Source organism: Marmota marmota, unplaced genomic scaffold (assembly GCF_001458135.2).
Source record: "Marmota marmota marmota unplaced genomic scaffold, marMar, whole genome shotgun sequence".
Classification (NCBI taxonomy): Eukaryota; Metazoa; Chordata; class Mammalia; order Rodentia; family Sciuridae; genus Marmota; species Marmota marmota.
The window spans coordinates 13,167,288-13,180,803 of NW_026000205.1; the positions used below are offsets into that span (position 1 = coordinate 13,167,288).

The 13,516-nt window shown below is 53.8% G+C and overlaps 1 long non-coding RNA gene across 1 annotated transcript; it reads left to right on the plus strand.

Moving 5' to 3' along the window:
• Nucleotides 1-5,377: 5,377 nt before the first annotated feature.
• Nucleotides 5,378-9,116, plus strand: LOC107151745. The gene is made up of 3 exons (XR_001504712.2): nt 5,378-6,242; nt 7,587-7,712; nt 8,843-9,116. It is a non-coding gene; the product is annotated as an uncharacterized LOC107151745 (long non-coding RNA).
• Nucleotides 9,117-13,516: the final 4,400 nt, after the last annotated feature.

Here is a 13,516-nt window from a genome sequence, read left to right on the forward strand (position 1 = left end):
GATTCCTCAACTATGGAGTCAGGTCCAGCTAAGTGCACATCCTAGACTCTCCCACTCACCTGCCCCCAGTCTCAGTTTTCTCACCAGCGGTGCGATCCCCCAGCCAAGCACTCCTCACCGGCATCTTCCATCTTAGCCAGCAGCCCCTGCCACCCCTTTTCCCTCCATTCCTCTCCTGTCCGTCCTCCTTTGCTTCTTTTCTTTCTCTTCTCCTAGAGAAGGGAGTCTCTGGGTCACTGCTTCTCCTTGCTGTAGATTCTCCACCCCAGACCCAGAGCAGATTGCTACTGCGTCCTTGATCTCTAGAACACCCCAAGGAAGAGTGGAGGCCATCTCCTCTTAGGATTAGGAGCGAAGGAAGGCAGCTAGGTAAGGGTAACGTGGTGCCTGTTGTCCTGGCCAGACTCTCAAGTGGTAGTCTCAGATCAGTGATGTCTACCGGGGAGCCCAAGACTCCCCAAGATTGCATCCCAGAGGGTTCAAGAGATGAGGCTCCCAACACTTCCACAGAGCTCACCAGGGTTTTAGCAGAACAATTGGCTACTGTTCCTGACCGAAGCAGGATGAATGGGAGGGACAGGGGTGGCCAGAGCAGTGGCCCTCCCAGCTGAGCAGCAGGAGACAGAAACACCTTGGGGGCCTCTCAAAACTCCTTCCTACCAGGTGCAGTGGCTCACGCCTATAATCCCAGCAGCTCAATGGCTCTCCCTGAGGCAGGAGGATCGCAAGTTCAAAGCCAGCCTCAGCAACTTAGTGAGGCCCTAAGCAACTCAGTGAGACCCTGTCTCTAAATAAAATACAAAAGGGAGGGAGGTGGAGCTGGGGATGTGGCTCAGTGGCTAAGTGCCCCTGGGCTCAACACCCAGTACCAAAAATAAAAATAGCTCCTTCCTCATTCCCAGGTCAGAGCTGCAGGGGTGAATGGTTCCAGGCTGATAAGGAGAATTGATGCAGGGAGGGACCCACTGGATGAGGAAGATACTCTCTCTCCATTCCCAGCAGGCAATGGTCTCTCACCCTGGCATTGGAACCAGTGTGGGCTGCAGGTCATTCCCAGCTGTACTGGGGGTCCTCCTCAACTAGGACTCTAGTCCTCACCACTCTGAGCCTGAGAGTTTTGAGCCTCAAGACCCTGGCTGGCCTAAGGCACAGCAGTTTGGAAGGGAAGGGCAACTTTGTAGGCTTTGGAGAGGAGACAGATCTCTTCACTGATGACTGGGGCTTCCAGGGCCCTTGGCCACAGAAGGGTCCTCCAGATCCTTTATTTGCAGCATGCCTGGATATTCAGCTCCAGGGCCCAGCCTCTTCCCCTGCCAGGCAGGGGCCTGCTCACACATCCCCATACCCACTGCCTCTACTGGGTGGGCAGCCAGCTCCACTGCAGCCCTGCCTCTGGAGGGAAGAGAAGAGGTTGGGCCCATAAGGACAATCAGCCTCATACTCTTCCTTCCCCTTGAAGCCTGGTCCAGAGCCAAGGATCAGCCCCTCACCCACCCCAGAGAGCAAGGCAAGGATTGGTGGAAAGACCAATAGGTTCAGGGGTCACCATGTATGGTCAGGCCAGAGGTCAAAGATTTGCTGACAGCAGCCTGGGAGGTATCGATCCAGTGGGGGAGGTAACAGAACTCTGTCTCCTGCCAAGGACTATAGGGAGGTGGTCAGCAAGATGGACTCAGCAGAGCCCACCCAGAGCAGGATCCTTTGAGTTAGAGGTTGGAGGCTCCAGAGCCTTTCCCATAGCCTCAGGTCCCCTGACAGCAGGGGACTGACGGTCATACTACAAGTGATTTCAGTGTCACACTCTTGGGCTGATGCTCCAGTGTGCCTGGGCCTGCCTGGCCAGAGGAAAATGGGGACCAGGAGGAGGTGAGCTTTGACAGATTTGAAACAACTGAGGAATTGAGGGGTCAAAGTAGGCCTCTGCCTGCAGCAGAGACTGAGGACAGGCTGGTGGTTCTCTAGGAGGGCTGCAGGCTGAGGGCAGGGCTGGCCTCCTGGGGGAGAGGCACATAGCTGCACTGAAGCTCAATGGCTCTCCTAGTCTGAGCTCCAGGGATGACCTCGAGTCACCCCAACACCTGAGAGTGACCATAGCACCCACCTTGGCTCTTGGTGCGGCTTGTTTCCACGGGATGCAGAAGCAATTCCAGCTCTCCCACCCTAGAAAGCTTTGGTGGGGGATCTGTCCCTGCCTCAGCTCAGAGCAGCATGGCCGGATGCTCCAGCTGTCCCATACTCCTCCCACACATATACACCTACCAGTCCAGGCAGGGGAGAAGCTGGCCCAAAGGGGAGGAGCTGCCAATACTGAAGGAAGAAGCCCCTCCCTCAACTGAGCTCACTCAGACAGACTTGTCTCAAAGGTGTTTCTCCATCCATTCTTGACCCTGCCTGGGGAGAGAGTGGAGCGTGTGTACAAGTGAATGTGTACACACACGTATTTTGAGCATGATTGTGTGTACATTTGCACTGTGTACATCCAAGCACTGGTTGGTACATGTTATTTGATGTATACATGTTTCTATTTGTGCACATCAAACATATGTGTGATCATGTTTGCATACCTGTGTGTTCATATGTACACACGTGTGTGTTTATGTGCATGTGTGGGTGCACATGTGTGTTTGCATGTATTGGCATGTATTTGGCTCGGACTGAAGCTGGACTGGCCCCCTTCCAGGCACTGACTGGAGAGACACTGCAGCTGTCCCTTGGAATGGTTTGGCCTAGTCTTAGCCAGAAACCCTCACCAGTCCCTGTGGCCCTGGCCCTGGCAACTATCCTGGAGCTGAGGGCTTTGACTGATGCTGGCCAGCTGGCAGCATGGCCAGAGGGCAGCTCTGTCCACTGGGAGGACATGTGGTGGCCTCTGGCTCAAAGCAGACCCAGGCTGGAGGTCACTGGCACTGAGGCAGAGGCACGTGGACCCATTAGGGTCTGGAGCACTCCAGACTGGGGCCTGGCTGAGACTGCCTCCTAACAGCGACCCCTATTGGGAATGTCAGGTACTGCAGACCGACTCTACTAGCCCTTATGAAAGCCACTCCCTTCACGGGAATGTGGCTCCTCTACAAGGAGCAGGGGCTTCAGCTTGACCTGTGGTTTTCAAATTGTGCTCCAAAGAACCTCTGCGATTCCTTCAGATCCTTCCAAGGGCTTTCCAAAATTGAGGTTTATGGCTCCCCATCACCCTCCTCAAAAAAGGGCAAGGGTTTTATGAATGAGGCTTTTTGAAGACATTTCTCTAAAAATGTTTTGAAATCTCTAGGCTGGCTCTTGACCTTTCAGCTCTAGGAGTCTGTTTATGTCTCAGTCATATCTTTTTCCAAGACGATTAAATGAGTGTTAATGTATTAATAACCCAATTGCCCCCTAAAAGGTGTACAAGATTACTTTAGAGAAACCAAAGACACCATATGGGGAGCTCTGGTTTCCATACAGGGTGGAGACCAAAAAAGACAATAAGGAGGAAGAGCATCCTCTCTAGAGCTGGGCAGCTTCCAGCAAAAGAGCACATTGTGGGAGGTTTCCAGGGGAGGCACTCCCTTACCACATGGGCTGTGGCATGGGGGACCCTAATAACAGGTATCTCCATCCAAAAGCTCACTGGCTCCTGCCACAGACGGAGCAGGACCATTAAGGCCTGCCTGTCCTCAAGGCATCACCTCCTCCATGGGCCATGAGGTTTCCTGCACCCTGCCACGTCCCCACTGCCTCAATGCCACGCATGTGGCACAGCACAATGCCTGCACTCTACACCTTGGGGTGTCTGGATGAATCCAATTTGCTGGATGTCAAATATGGCTCCCAGGTCACAGAGCAAGGCAGATGTGCCATGCAGTGGTTCTGACACCCTGGCTACCCACCTCCAGCTTAGAATGGCTCTTAAAAGGTCCCATGGGTTCCACCTCAAGCAGACCATGACAGTGCCAGGGATACCAGACAACTCTGCTGGAGATGGATGGATACTGAGGCCCAAACCTTTGTCCTGCGGTGGCCAGATGAGATCAAGAGGGATGGGACAGCCTTGTCCCACTCATCCCCATCCATCCCATCCGTCATTCAAGTGTTTGTTGTTCTGTGCTGGCACTGTGTGAAGTGCTGTGGGTGCCTCCAAACCAAACAGAGCACTCAGCTTACAGGCTATTTGGGTAATGTGGGAGAGATGCACGACAAAAAATGAACAAGTAAAATATCTGGAATTTCAAGTGGTGACCAAGGAGAAGGCAGGAGAAAGAGGAGAGAACATACTGAGGTGGGGACGTGATTCTTCAGTGGAATGGTCAGAGGAAGCCTCCTGAGAAGGCGACCTTTGGCAAAGTCCTGGAGGGGGTGAGGAAATAAGATGGCTGAGGGAAGAGCACTGCTGGCCAAGGGAACAGCAAGTGCAAAGGCCCTGAGTCACCACGTGCATAGTTATGGAGCAATGTGGCTGGAGCCACGTGGGTGACAGGGAGAGTGGGTGAGGGGGTGAGCCTGTCAGGTCCTTGCCATGGTAAGGCCTTTGGATAACTCAGAGGGGTTCAGAGACACTGCAGGGTGATGAGCAGCAGAGGGACACAGGAACAGGAAATCTGCGGCCCTTCCTGCTGTCCTAGCCAGGCAAACCTTGCCAGGAAGACACTTTTTAGGAGCCTGGAAGCTGAGCCAGACCAGCTCAGCCCTGCCCAGGCGACCCTCAGTCATGGAGTAATGGCCCTTCTTGGGGTTTTAGTTGCTCCTGAGTTCACAGGGATGTCGGGGCTGGGTTCTGAGCAGCGGCACCCTCTCCTTATCAGTCACCACCAGCCCCAGGTAGAACAGACATGGTCACATCTCAGCCAGAAGGTTCCACTGGTCTGTAGAGGGGATGCCCCTGAGGACCTAGGGAGGAAAAGGCAATGTGCTCCAAGACCTGGGTGTTCCCTCCCACCTGCCACCGTCTGTCACCGCAGTGCCTCAGAGGGACTGACAGTGAACTGGGCCAGACTTTGGGAATTTATTTCCGGAGCTGGTCCTGGGTGGGGAGGTCTACACAGGGATCCTCTCCTCTTACTTCATGGAGGGAGGCAGGCAGAGGAGGCGTGGGGCCAAGGTGCTCACCTGAAGCCCTTGGTAAGAGGGACCCTGCAAGGCAGATAAGGAGGTGGGTGGATGGGGGCGGGTGCTGCTTCCCCACCTCTTATCAGCTCTGTCCTCCACCTGGATCTGTATGGGCAGGAGAGAGGAATGAGGTGGCCTCCAAAGAGGACGTCCTTCTTGACAGGGCAGTGACACCCCAATCACTCAAAACAACAAATGGCCTGACACCTTGACAGACCAAGCAGCGCCCCCTACCTGTGGGATTGGAAGTACCTGGGGGAGAGGGGTTCTGGCCTCTCACCTGGTGACCCTTTTTGTGTCGTGTGGGCTCCTGGTGACACCTAGTGGCCAGGACTTCCTGCTGCACTGTCTGCCCCCATTCCCCAGACTTGCTTCTTGGGGATTGTCCCCAGAAAGCAAGGGCACCCTCTGCCCTGGGTCTCCACCCACAGACTTGTTCTCACGATCCTCCTCCCCCACAGGGGCGTGCTCTGGGGCACCTGCACCCACACAGTCACTCTCACACCCTCCCTCGTGGCTCAGCCCTCCCACGTGAACAGAGCCGCAAGGGGCCCCTGGGGGATGTCCTCAGGCCCTCCGGGAAGAGGGTCCTCAGTGTCCCACTAGGCCAGCTGCACCCCTCCAGCCATCCACCCCACCCCCAAGTGTGCCTGCCCAGCTAGTCCGTCCAGGGAGAGAGGCCTGGAGAGGAGGCTACACGGCCACCTGGGACTTCCAGCCAGGCCTCACAGTTGCTGCCGTAAAAGACAAATCTGGGGCCGAGCCAGGAGACCAAGATTGAGAAGCAGCAAGATCCCAGGTAGGAAGGAGGTTGCCAAGCTAATCAGAAGCCAAGGAACCATCTCAAGAGAAAGCCCGCATGGACATGGGTCCATGGCCTGACACAAGCCAGGCCCAGGAGCTGCGCGTCCTCTTTAGCCAAGAGCGGCCTCCTGCTGAGCCTGGGCCAGGCTCCCTGAATCACAGAGGGGAGCCGGAGGAACTGGGGGAAAGGCCTGGTAGGCGATGGTGCCCAGAGCCCTGCCAACTGAGGCTTGGGGCACGCATGACCAACAGCACACAGCAGCGCTGGGGGCCTGAAACCCCAGGCCCTGTTGGCCCGAGGGGGCTGATCAGCTATGCTCTGTCTTTTCCATTTCAGTCACTACCAGGAGAGGAGGGTAAGTGTCCCTTGTCCCATTTCCCAGCTGGAAGCCCTGAGGCCGGGTAGGAGCTTAGAGGGATAGAAGACAGGCTGGGGGAGGGGGGCGGCGGTGAACCCTGCAGGGTGTCGGGCTTCTACTTCTTATGCTTTCCCAGGACCCAGGTGTCCATCAACTGTACACCCGTCCTGCCAGCTTGAGGTGGCAACCCTTCACCCACACTCGCCCGCCAGCCTCCAGTCCCTTTATTATGCAGAGGAGGTGCCCCAGGAGCCCGGCACATCACAGCAGAGCAGAGCAGGACAGGACAGGCTGGTGCCTCTGGCAGAGGTGGGCTAGGGGCCAAGTGGGTTGAAGAATGGGCAGGTGGGGGCGGCTACAGCTTTTCCTGCCCCTGCCCATGAGCCTAGCCTGCTCACCTGGCATGAGGCCAGGTAAGGCCTAGGGGTAGAGGAAGAGGGAGGTGGACACTGCAGGATGCCCCCTCATGCTCAAAGCCCCAGGCACCCCCATAGGAGCTAGAAGTTCAGGGTACCTGGACTGGATAGAGGCTTGTACTCCCAAGGGGTCCCCTAGGTAGGAACTGGGGTACCCCCATTATCCCCAGTGCTCTCCCTACCTTAATTCTAATTTGGCTTGAAGCAGTTCTTTCCTGGTGGGAAAATTCGGATGGAAAAATTCCAACATCTACCTACCTGAAGGAACTGGGGGAAAGGCCCGATAGGCAGCAGCACCCAGAATCTTGCCAACTGAGGCTCAGGGCACACTTCCCCAAATTCCCACAGGAGAAGAGCAGAAGCTTCGGGCAGGGAGACAAGAATCCCCTCCTGCACTCTAACCCTGTCCACCCCACCCCCGGGTCTGCTCCTTAGAATGTACCCACTTCTGTTTGGGGCAGGGGCTTTCGAAGACAGAATTGAACTGAGTCAGGGCCTCCACTTCGCCACCAATATTTATGGTGTCACTTAGAAGACAGTCTCCGAGCTGGAACTGGGATGTTGCACAGAGGAAGGCTCCTGGCTGGGAAGGAGGGTATCTGCAGGGGAAGGGAATTCAGATGAGGAACAAGATGGGAGCTGCCCAGGGGGACTGGGGGAGCCTGGGAGTGAAGGCTGGCCCAGTGTTCAGGGGAGGGGGCAGCTTGAGAGGGCTTCTGGAGGAAGACTCCCGGGCTGAGAGGGCTCTGCCAGAGCAAGGATCAGATACAATTCCAGGGTGACTGCAGGAGAAAGGGACGCCAAGGCCTGTCAGTGCTCCAAGAAGCAGGAAGTGGGGGCTAGGAATGGGGGGAGGGGGGACAGAAAAGCAAGAGCTATAGGGGCAATGGGAGTTAGGGCAGGGATGAGTCAGATGTCCCCACAGGGGCCAGTGAGGAAACAGCTGAACAGTCACCAGGCCTGAGGGAGAAATGAGGACAGCAGCTCTCACCGTGTATATAGGGAAGGAGCGTGACAGTCCTCACTCCACCCATCTTTCTTAGAGAATCAGGTAAGTCAAAGTCCCTCAACTGTGGTTGTACTTCTCCCATGGGGTAGTTTGGAAACCTGAGGGAAACTTTAGTTGTGAGAATGGGGATATTCTTAGTCCATTTTCTGTGGCTATGACAAAATACCTGAGACTGGTTAATTGATAAAGAATGGAGGTTTGTTTAGCTCATGATTCTGGAGTCTGGGAAGTCCAATATCAGGGTTCTTGCATCTGGTGAGGGCCTCCTTGCTACATTCTAACATGGCAGAAGGCATCAAAATAGCAAGGCAGAGCATGGAGCCAGAGAGAACTTATTCTTGTAATAAAGTCACTCACCTCCCAAAGGGCCACCTCTTAAAAACCACTAACATATGACTTTGGGGATTAAGTTTCCAACACATAAATTTTGGGGAAACATTTTCAAATCATAGCAGACTTCTATAGACATTGGGTGGTGGGGACCTGAGATACAGGGGTGTCCTGTATCCCACATGGCATCCAAATATTCTACTGACATTTGTCTAGGTCAGTGGTTCCCAATAATGAGCAGTTCCGCCTCTCAAAGGACATTTAACAATGTCTAGAGACACTTGCTTGCTATCTACTGGGGCGTGCTATTGTCAGTTAGTGGATAGAGGCCACAGATGCTGCCAGGCATCCAACATTGCACCTTTACTCAGCCCAACATGTCCGTAGTGCTGAGGATTCTGGGTAGGTGAAAACCCTACTGGTAATAACCAGAGCCAGGAACTATGAGTTACCTTTCCATCAATGTGACTAAACACCTGAGATAATCAACTTAAAAAGAGGAAAGGTGGATTTGACTCACAATTTCAGAGGTTTCGTCTCTTGGTCTTGTTGCTTTGGGCCAGTGGGGCACAGTACGTCATGTCAGGAGCACATGCTAAGGGAGGTCTGTTCACATAATGGCAGTCAGGAAGCGGGAGAGACAGACAGACAGACAGGAGGGGCTAGGGTTCCAATGTCTCCTTCAAGGACACATCCCAATTACCTAACTTCCTTCCACTAGGCCCCACCTCCTAAAGGTCCTACCTCTCCCATTAGTGCTAGGGCTGGAGACAAAGCCTTTCACGCTTAGCCTTGGGGGACACTTATCCAAACTATAATAAGAACCTACTTCTGTCTTACAGTTTCCAAATACAGAATTTCCCAGGGAGTCAACAAACAATCAAGCGGAGATGGAGCCCGATTTGTTCAGAAATTGACCAAGATATGTTTGCAGTCTTGGAAAAACACATCCCTAAAATGACTCTGTGGCTCAGGCAGATACCTGAGCCTAGAAGGATGCTCCCACCCCTACCTGTGACTGTTGCAGCTGCAGCCTTGACCCCATGACCAGCCTCTGAACCCTCTGTAGGTTGTACCCAAGCATTTCTCAAATAAACATGTGTCATAAAAACACAAGCTACTTTCCTTTTATTTCTCCCTTAAAGTTGGGACATTAGACTGATTTTTATTACGCCTGGAGGTTATATTATCTATACATTTTATTTGGGAAAGTGAGAAGACAATATAAGACCCCGTAGAAGGTGCAAAAGCCTGATAATGCTTCGGGGAGGTGGGGACCCAGGTTGGGAGGAGATGAGGACAGTCCCTGACCCCCACTGTTCTTAACCGTACAAACTTGATCAGTGGAAGGAGGTGTCCCCTGGCTAAGGAAAGGCAGGGGAGGCCTGGGCACGAGGAAGATCCATGCTTGGGCACTGCCCACAGGATCCTGAGGTCAGAAGCAGGGTGTAGGAGTGGACACCAAGAAGTGGAAACTGCAGATTCATCAGGGGCCAAGAATGTCACACACAGGTTTAAAGCCACCAGTAAGACTGAGCACAGTCCCCATCCATAGGACAACATCCAGCTTCTGTCTAACCAAGATTCTCCCGAGGACCCCAGCAATGGTGCTAGGTGACCCGCTGCGACTCATGGGGAGGGGATTCAGACCCTCAAACCAGTCCCACAAAGCCCCTGATGACTTGCACTCCAAGAAGGGTCTACAAAGAAGGTGGCCAGGGACCAAGGTGGGCTTCTTCGGGTGCAGCAGACTCTACTGATGGCGCCTATGATCCTGTAGGTCTCATCCAGACAGGGTTCCAGAGAAGTGTCGTGGGCCTCAGTTCCTCTAGAGGGGCTCCCCTCCCTCATCCCAAGGAAGACAGATTCTCTGCTCCCCCTACACTGGACAGACAGGGGGTGTGGGTGAATGATGGGGGTCCCCCTAGGGAGCCCATGATCAGACCTTCCATATGGTCCTCAACCAACGTGTCACACACAGGTCTAAAGCCACCCAGTAAGACTGAGCACAGTCCCCACCCATAGGACAGCATCCACCTCCTGTCCAACCAAGATTCCCCACCTCAGTGCCCCATGAACCAATGTACCCTTGAATCGGGGCAAAGCCTGGTTTTTACACTAGAAGAATTCATTGGTTAGAAATAAATACTTAGAATTTTCCAGGTTTTTCTTTTCTTTCCCTGATTTTGATGTTTCTTTAAGCCTCCGAGGGACCTGCTATGTATCACATCCAGCCCCACAATGTCCACTGCCCTTCAGGGGCAGCCCCTGCGCCGCCCGCGCTTTTCCCATGCTCCTGGCCTCTCTGTCTGTTAGGCAGGTGGGGATCTGAGCCATGGGCCTGCAGTCCCAGCCCACTAGCCATGGTGGGCCCGGCAGGGCAGCTCTACTCAGCTGTGAAAAAGGCTGGGGCCCATCAGATAAGGCGCTGGGCCCTCCCCGCAGGTACTGTCACTACCGCCACCGCAGGAGGCTCCATCGCCCCCGTCCCTCCCAGCCCTGCCTCAGGCAGGTGTGCTGCCCAGAATGAATTTCATTACCCGACTTCTCTGGTTTCACTATGAGTTTCCTGACCCAGGCCAGCACCCACAGCCCCAGGGGCCTCCTCTGCACCTCTCAGACCAGAAGGCAAACCTCAGGAAGGACTTCCCTGATTCTGGTGGTCCCGGGAGAGGCTGGGTATTAGTCTCGGGGAGCCCATCTGGCTCTCCTGGACCTTCTCCCAAATCCAGAAGAGACCCAGATTTCTTGATTTCCCTGAGAGGCAGGCCAATCGGGTTCCAGCCCAAAGACGGGGCTCAAAGTCTGACAGGAAGTCTGCCCTCTGGTGGTGACTATTAGAATGACAGGTGTCCTTGAGTGGAGGGATATGGTAAAGGTCCCAGGGAGAGCTGCCTTGGTCCGGGAGACTGATCCTGCACCTTTCAGGGTTGGGACCACCAGAGAGAAATGAGAGCCCTCTTTCAGAGCAGAGTCCCAAGCCCCAGTCTTCTATGACTCACAGACTCCACAACAACCAATAGAGTCCTGCACAGGGCAGTGTGCACAGGGCAGTGTGTGATCCCAGGCCCTTATAACACAGGAATATGGGAATCCTGACCTGTCCAACAGGTCACCTATCCTATAGCCAGGGAGCCCAGGAACCCCACAGCTTGGGTGACAAGTTCAAGCAAACAGCCCCTCCGGACAGCTGTGGGGCACTGTTCTCATGGGGAAGATCCAAGACTCTGGATATTAACTGACATCCAATTTATAAGCCAGTGGCAGAGCTGGGACAAGAGACTACCTCTCCTAGTTCCCAGATAAGAAAGACACCTGGAATCTTCCCTGAGGAACTACCATGAGAAAGGCATGAGATCAGCTCCCTGCTTTTGAGCAGCCTCACACGGAGAGAAACTGCAAGCAGAGGTGGCAAGGTGGGCACAGAATGGGCATGTCATCCACTCTGAGAACCAGGGAGGCTTCCTGGAGGTGATGTCTGTCTGATTCCTGAGGCACAAGTGAGGACATGTAGGCCAAGGAGCAGCATGAGCAAAGCAACGTGACCACCAGTCTGCTGTCTCTCAGCTTGCAGAGGAGGGGAGTTGTTTCAAAGAGTGACACTCACCCCAGTTTTCTTGGACACCCAGCTTTACACCTGTCTCCCTGGCATAATTACTCACAGTGCCTCCTTTCATTTTCAAAAGGTCCAAGTTGGGGCCTTAAGCCTCAGTCTGGGAGGGGTGCTCCTCATTGTGGCTGCACTGGACCAGGACAGTTTGGGGTGGGAAGGGATTAGGTTTGCCCCTGGAGCAGCCCTGGGGTAGGGAAGAGGCTGCTGTCAGTTTGGAGGAGAATGTAGGGCGTGGAAGGCATCTGGTGGAGGAGTGCATGGTGAAGGGGCAGTCAGTAAGACAGAGCACAGTCTTGAAGCTCTTGGCCCAGAGACTGGGACCCAGGTTCCAGTCATGGGAAGGAGTTGGTATCTTGTGGTGTTGGACAGCCTGGGAAGCCAGAGAAAGAGATGATGCTCTTGCTAAAAACTGGATGCCCCCAATCACCAAGGACAGAGTGCAATTTGGGGAGATTAGAATAGTCTGAAAAAAATCCACGGTTGGAAAAGTGAGGTGGGAGGAAGGGGTGTGCAGGCCAGGCCCATCCCAGGTGTGCCCTCACCCAGGAACCTTGAGCACCCTAGCTTCCATCCTACCCTGGTGACCCTCAGGACTGGCCTGGGGAGACCATGCCCCCAGGAGTAGGCGCAGGGCCAGGGTGTGAATGAAGTCTTTGTCATGGGAATAGTTTTCACTGGAACTTCTATTTAGCCACGTGGAGCCCCGTGTAGCTGCCCTAGGCCCACCAGTGAGAGGGCTGGTGTGGGTGGAGGGCAGCCAAGGAGGGTGCAGAAGGAGGAGAGAGGTGATTCAGGACAAAGGTTGAGAAGGTGAGGAGAAGGAAGGCAGGACGTGGTCTGTCACTGCCAAAACTCACGCTGAAACTTGATTGCCTATGGAGGTGCTGAGAGGTGGAGGCCTGCAGAGGTGCGCAGGTCATTCAGACGAACTCACACCATTCTCTAGGCCCCGGCCACTGCTCTCAGGAGTGAGTGAGTCTTGCTGAGAGAGGATTACAAAGTGAGATTCCCCTGGTGTCCTCCCACCTTCTTCCATCTGAAAGTCGTGTCTTTTGATTAACAGAATGCGCACGTCAACTTCTCATCACTGTGACAATGACTGAGAAAATCAACTTTGGAAGAGGAAAATTTTATTTGGCTCATGGTTTCAGAAGTCTCAGTCCATGGTCAGCCAGCTTCATTGCTCTGGGACTGAGGCGAGGCAGAAGGGCATGGCCCAGGAAAGAGGCCATCAGGCCATGGCGGCTGGGAAGTGGGGGGTGGGGGGAGGGGAGCGACCCAGGACAAGATGTAGTCTTGGTCTACAGGAAGTAGGAAATAGGAAGGGCATGCCTACTTCCTGCTTTCTCCAAACCATTCCCCACCTGCCTACAGCTTCCACCTCCTCCCAGGAGTCCATTCAAATTGTGAATCCACCAAATGGATTAATCCACTGATGAGGTTAGAGTCATCATGATCTAATCACTTCTCCAAAGCCCCACCTCTGGACATTGCTGTACGAGGAACCAAGTCTTCAACACATGGGCTTTTAAGGAACTGTTCAGATCCAAATCCTAACACAGAAGTTTCAAATTTTAATGCAGTCTAATCTGTCACTTTCAGTGTTTAGTCACTAATAGTGTTTCTTGCGTCTTGTTTAGGAAAATGAATTTATTCTCTCCTCTAGGTCTTTTTCTAGCTGTCGTTTCACCTGGGATTGGGCTGTAGTTTGGATCTAGATTGTCCTCCATAGACCCATGTGTTAAAGGTTTGTTGCACAGCTCAGTGCTTTAAAAGGTGGGGCCTAGTGGAAGATGGTAGGCCATGGGTGCACGGCTATAAAGGATATAGTGGAGATGATGGAAACCTGACCCCTCCGCTTCTTTCCCTCTCTCACTTTTTTTTTTTTTTTTTTTTTTTTTTT